At 37.9% G+C, this 6,319-nt stretch overlaps 1 long non-coding RNA gene across 1 annotated transcript; it reads left to right on the top strand.

Annotated features, from left to right (window-relative positions):
* The first annotated feature begins 370 nt into the window (after positions 1–370).
* LOC125686275 (uncharacterized) lies at positions 371–4,778 on the top strand. The gene is made up of 3 exons (XR_007373729.1): positions 371–638; positions 3,421–3,608; positions 4,684–4,778. It is a non-coding gene; the product is annotated as an uncharacterized LOC125686275 (long non-coding RNA).
* Positions 4,779–6,319: the final 1,541 nt, after the last annotated feature.

Here is a 6,319-nt window from a genome sequence, read left to right as displayed (position 1 = left end):
AAGCATCCTGTCTGCACTTAAAAATAAAGTGAAGGCTACAGTAATTAACAGGATTTGACCTGGAAGCATATTTGAATGTTCAGCCCTCAGCCATGCTCTTAAAATTTTATCCAAAAAGGTTAGATAAAGCCTTTCTTTTATTTTCTTACCATCATGCAAACTGATGAATTTTAAAATGGCAGAAAATTCTAAAGTACTAACTAGTACTTTACTAATATGTTCTTAGATGAAATATAAGAAAAACATGATGCATTATATGGGCAAGCCAGTTTAGCAGGAAGTCTTCTGAGTGACAGATTCTGCCTCCTCTATATTCAAAGAAGTAATACTTCATTTTGCAAGTTGAATAATTAATTTATTTGTCTGGCTAAGTAAGCTAAATTTTGAACGAATAAAGCGTTGGAGCAGGACGCAAATATATTTTACGGTGTAGATTTAACAGAAGATTTTCATTTTTTTGCTTCGTGAAAATCTCATTAAAATAGCAAGATTGAGAGACCATACTTGAAGAGGTCTTTCTGAATGATCTGCAGAGAAACAAAGTGCTAGAAAGAAAAGAGGCATCTTGAGGTCTGCCTTCTTGGAGTTTTCAGTAGTACGTCTCTTCTTTCCACTCTTTTAGGAAGACATCAAGAATGGTACGTCACGTTGTCTGGTTCCATTGTTGTTTGTGTGTGTCCTTTATTCTGAAATACTATCAGTAGTACTTGTCTGCAGATTGTTTGATAATTTTTAAATCACAATGATAGTGACTGTGCAGGTCAAACCAAATTGTATTTTGGTGAGGGATCTGACTTTGATGTTGTCTCAGCTGACAATCTGCCATGGAGCCATAATCATGGCTCTTCAGCAATACTGGACAGGGTTGTCTTGAGTGCTCACAAAGCTCAGAGCATTGGGCATCCTCCTCATGCACAGCATCTAGCTCACTGCTTATGTAGTGTTGAGTCACACTATTCTCACCTATGTACTCTGTAGAATTTGTGAACTTGCCATCAGACTGTGAGCCGATTTCAATATGCATTTGGGGCCTGTTTCTTTTGGATCTGCGTCTAAGATGGCAATGTTAGAGCTGGGCAAGCTTCCAAGTATATGGAGTATCCTAATGCTTATGTGTACCTCTCTAAACGTTGTAGCTGACATCAGTGTGTATATGGTTACTGTTCATTGATAGTGTTTTGTTTTGGTTGGCACGCAAGTTTTGATAAAGTTATTTTCAGATTACTATCACAGATGCTAATTACAGCTGTGTGAATTCTTGGGATATAATCTCAGTAGTGTTGGAAGCAATGTGAATGTGGAAAGGAGTCCCTTTATTTGCATTATTGAAAAGTTTTGGATGAGTGAAGCATATTTTTCTATAGCTTAAAGAGTTGCAACGCAGCGTGGTGGTATATATTTTTTAGACATAACTCTTATTAATTTGTGTTGTGTTTTTGAGATGAGGAAAGTGCCTATAGCATGTTAAGGCTTTTAAAGGAATAATATATTGAATACTACTTTAAAGTCAGAAACTGCTGATAGTGATAGAACATGGATGTAGTAAAACTACCAAACTATGGGTCAACACTAGCATTTTAACTAGAATGAAGAGTTGTATTTTTGCTGTTGAAACAGATCTCTTTACTCCACAATACAGATTGATGTTCATCTTGGAGCAGGTGAACTGAATTCTTTTTGGATAAAATAAAAACTGAAGCACAGGAAGTTTTGAGCATGAAGAAATGCTTCTTTACTCTCAGAGTGATTGAATATTGGTACAAGTTGTCCAGAGAGCTTGTGGACTCTCCATCCTTGGAGATATTCATAAGCCATCTGGATGTGGTCCTGGGCAACTCTTTCTAGGTGATTGTTCTTGAACCAAGGGGATTGAACCAGGTGACATCTAGAGGTCACTTACAGCCTTCATTATTCTTTGATTCTATGAAATATCTGTCGAGGTTTCAGTTTGCAGGAATAATCTAGAGCTAGCCCAAAGTAAAGCACTTTCCAAAAGTATGTTGCTTGGGCATTTGATTCCCAGCAGTAACTATCTTAGTTCACAGACTTTCAATTGCAAAGTACAACTTGCTGATGCAGACATAGCCTCTAACATCACAGAAAGCTGAGTTAGCAAGTGCTTTCCTTTTGGCTTCTTTGCTCAGAAGCATATAGATATTGCAAAAAAGTCTAGGCCAGAATTGCTTTGGTGTTGGATATATACTGGAATAGCTCCTCAAGTCATTTTTTTGCAGGCTAGAAGGCTGTGTTATTTGACTGCCAGCATCTGATAGATAGGCACCAGGCCAATGTGAGTGTATATAGCATTGGTATATCTAGCTAATCTGAATTTGTAGACTTTCCTGCTAGTCAGTTGATGAGTTAGCACACCCTAGACTCTCTTCATTTAAGCCCTCGTTGGGCAATTACATATGCTTCCTTGCCGAATGTAAGTAGGAGAAATGAGCGGAGGAAGGTAATACTGAGGATGAATGGAAAAGAAGGCTTGGGAAGAGATGAATGAATTGCACTGTGTGGCAGGGGAGGATATATGTAGCTTAGGGTTGGTACGTTGAAGGTTCCTCTGCAAACTTAAGTCTAAAGCTCCTGCTGTATATATTAGGTAATGAAGTAATGCACTGACATGCTCTGACTGCTCAGAACAAGACTGCCAGGGCAAGATGCCATCCATACTAACTCACCCTGCTGAATAGCATTGTATGCAGTTTTTCTGAAGCTGTTTCTACAGGTATTCAGTCTTGATGGTGCAGAGGGACTTGAAGTTGTCTAAAAGAAGATGTACTTCAGGAAGAGGTGACTTTGGTGCATCTGTATAAAGGTGTTGCTGCAAAAAGCAAATAGAAAAAGAAGTCTGGAGCTTCCCTGAGGCTTGAAGCCAAGATTTATTTGATTGTGAGACATCTGTCATCGGTAGGAGTTGCCAGCAGTGAAGCTGGGGGCTACAAATGAGATTGACAGAAGTACATGATGACCTAGTGAAAGAAAAGGAATTTTTAGGATGCAGGGTAGCACAGTGGTTCATGATTAGAAGACAAAATAAGCTGTGTATCTGAAAGAGGAGGGTCATGTGTGGTGGGAGGATGGGTAGCTCAAAGACTAAAACCACACCAAGGAATAGGATAGAGGACAGTAAAATGCATGTGCCGGCGTGAAAGTATTCAGCATTGTAAGAAAACATGAAGGAAGTGAAGAACAAAAACAGTATAGAAATGAAGAACATGAAACCTCAGAAAATAGTCACTGCATTAAAGAAAGGAAAAAAAAAAGAATGTATTCTTCAATACTGTATTGTATGGTCTGTTGCTAATGTTGCAAGAATGAATGTTAAACACTTTAAATGGACTTGTGTCTGAGATGAATTCTCTTGAGCTGTCTCCTAGGCAAGTTCGTGAGAACTGCTGATCTGTTCATCTTATTCAGATCACATGAATGTGAACACAGGGGAGATTTGATTTGGTGTCCACATCTACAAATACAGAGGGAGAAAAAAATGGAAAGAAAAAGCCTCCCCTGAGAAGAAAGGGAGTGATCCCATTATAAATGAGAGTCATACATCCTTTCTGGAGGCGTGTTGAAATTTCCCATGGGAGGAAGAAGAATAAACAAAGGTTGGTATTACCAATAAAAGAAAAATAGTTGGCAACCAAGGAAACAATAATTATTTGATTGCAGGGTCTGAAAAGCTAGCAACAGAAACAATAGCATTTAAAAACAACAGGCCAAACGCATCTCACTTGCTGCTCTACCTGTCATTACACCAAGAGTGTGTTTGACTTACTGCTCTGAGAGTAGTATTCTGCCAGCAGAATAAATATGCCCTGACTTTCTGCCTTTGCTGCTTCACTCTTCTTATGACCACAATGTTCCTGAGGGTTTATTGTGTTTAACTTCACAACACTATTGTGAAGCAAGGCGTTCCTCCCAACTGAGGAACAGAGCCTGAAGCAGAGCTTTGCTTACAGCCATACAGACTGCTTATGGCAGGCAAGGGAGTTTCCGAATCATAGACTAGTAACTATTTCTTGCTTACTTTCTGAGTGGCAGAAACAGTAATGAACTACTAATACTGGGGAAAAAAAGAAAAAAAAAATCTTGAGCACTGGCTTCTACCTATCATGAAATAGTTGAACAAAGTTCTTTATTGAGGGGAAAAAAAAAAATACAAGAAAGCTGCAACCATGGCTTCAAGAATTTCCACAGTTTTGTGACAAAGACATTTGGTCATATAGCAACAGGGCTATTTAAAATTGGCTGCATTTCACTGTAAGTGCAAACTGACAAAGCCTGCCAAGTCCAGGTTATAGTAGGCATTATTATTCCTTAAAGGAAAGGTGTGGGGTGATCTGACAGTGCTCTTGTTGTGCTTCCAGTCAGTGTGACAATGCACTCACTGCTAGAGTCCTAACTCTGTGCTTCCTCATTGAATGGCACCATCTAGCTTAGCTTTGTCACAGTGCAAACAGCTGTTCTGCCTTCCCAATGATGTTATCTTCACTAACAGTGTACAGCTGAGCTGGGGGAAGATTTGCTCCTGGTTTACTGTGAGTTACTTTTTTCATTTATCTGGGTATATATGCAGAAGGGAATGGATACTCAACAAGCTAGGGTTTGCTGTGAAGGTTTGGACAGCTGTGCTTCCCTCCTTTTACTATGTCTTGTTTGCAATTTGTGTTTCTCCAATAGAGTGCTGCAGCTTTTTTTTTCCAGCAGTTCAAATCTATGTGCTAGCTTTGGACAGCAGACAGAAGACCGTGTTATGGCAAACATGACTTTCTCAAGCCTCAAACTCTGCTGAAAGTGACTGAGAAGCAGTGCTCTGGTAAGAATCCAACTGAACTTGGTTCAGAAGAGCTATAATGTGTAAATTATGTCCTCCTTTGGCTAGAGAAGGGAATTGGATATTCCCTCCAAGGTGCCAATTATCACTCACCTATACCAGCTCCATCACATGGTTTTTAATCTACAGGAAGACAATGACATTTGACTAGATCTTTCCTGGTTAATATTATTCTTTCTTTGTTTCAGTGATGGCTGTTTCTTACAGTATCTGTTAACTTTAGAACAGACCTTCAAGATCTTAGAAGTCTCTTGGTGTTCTCAATTTCCATCTCCTTTGCTTTATTTTTACTGCATTATCTTTGCATTTTTCTTTATCTCCTTTCCATCTACATTTAGCATCACTACCCATTAAATGAGATTGTAATCTCCTTGTTACTTCCTGTTAGTTACTTTGGAGAAGAGAAAGAAAAACATCACTTTGAGTTCTCAAATTTTGTTGTTTATCCTCTTCTCCCCTGGAAACAGATTATAAAGCCAAATATTGGTTATTAAAAAGAGCTATCTTTTAGAACTTAGTTGCAGCATAGGAGCAAAGAATACTGACAGTATAGGTAGTAATTTTTATAGCCTCTATATCTTTCTAGGTATTTTAATATTAAATAATATATTTTCCTTATTGAAAGAAAGAAAACAAAACTTGAAACTAAGTTTATCAACTTAATTCAATAGATGATCATCTTATCTGAAGATTGATAGAGATTGTGTGGGGGCTTTTTCATGTGGCTGTGTATGAAACTGTGTGCTTCATTTTGTAGCAAAGCCCCTGTTAATTTAAGACAGGAATTTATGCTATAAATGAAATCAAGTGCTCTTTTTCTGACATAGCTCTGAGAAGTCAGATAGCATCAGCAGTATTTTTCAATGAGGTTAGAAATATTTATTTCCTTATGCATTTGCATGCAGCTATTTAAAAATGTCAGCCTCTTGAATTAGTATAGAAGCAAGCAGTTCACATATGCTATCTGTTTTAAACAGCGATCTGAAAAATGGCCTATAAAAGTGAGAATTTCTGAAATATTGTCTTTCCCTTTTCAATGACTGCCTCATTTGTAAGAAAAATAAAATAAAGCCACATTTCAGCTTCCTCTTCTGATTTCCTTCTGTGGAAAATGGAGATAACAATACTTCTCAGACTCTTTACAATTCTTTGAGATATGTAGATGGAAAATGCAATAAAAAAATCCAAATATTTTGTGATAGTGTTATACATAGTTTGTTTTCCTTTGTCCACAAAGTATATTTGAAAATCTATTTTCTTTCCTCTTTCAAGATGGAATAAAGAGTTTTCCCTATGAGTAAGTACCGTGCTGAGCATATTTGAATTGCAAAGACCATTTTCAGAACTCTAAATAGACTCACGGAGGCTGGCGAAAGGATTTGCAGTCATGCTTGTGGATACTGGATGGTGGTCTGCGTGCATTAAAGATGAATGCCAACATGACTGTATAAATATTACATTAGCATGCCCTACTAAAGACAG

The sequence above is a fragment of the Lagopus muta genome, chromosome 1 (assembly GCF_023343835.1).
Source record: "Lagopus muta isolate bLagMut1 chromosome 1, bLagMut1 primary, whole genome shotgun sequence".
Taxonomy (NCBI): domain Eukaryota; kingdom Metazoa; phylum Chordata; class Aves; order Galliformes; family Phasianidae; genus Lagopus; species Lagopus muta.
Note: the sequence above shows the minus strand (reverse complement) of the source record. Positions and strands in the feature narration are given on the sequence as shown.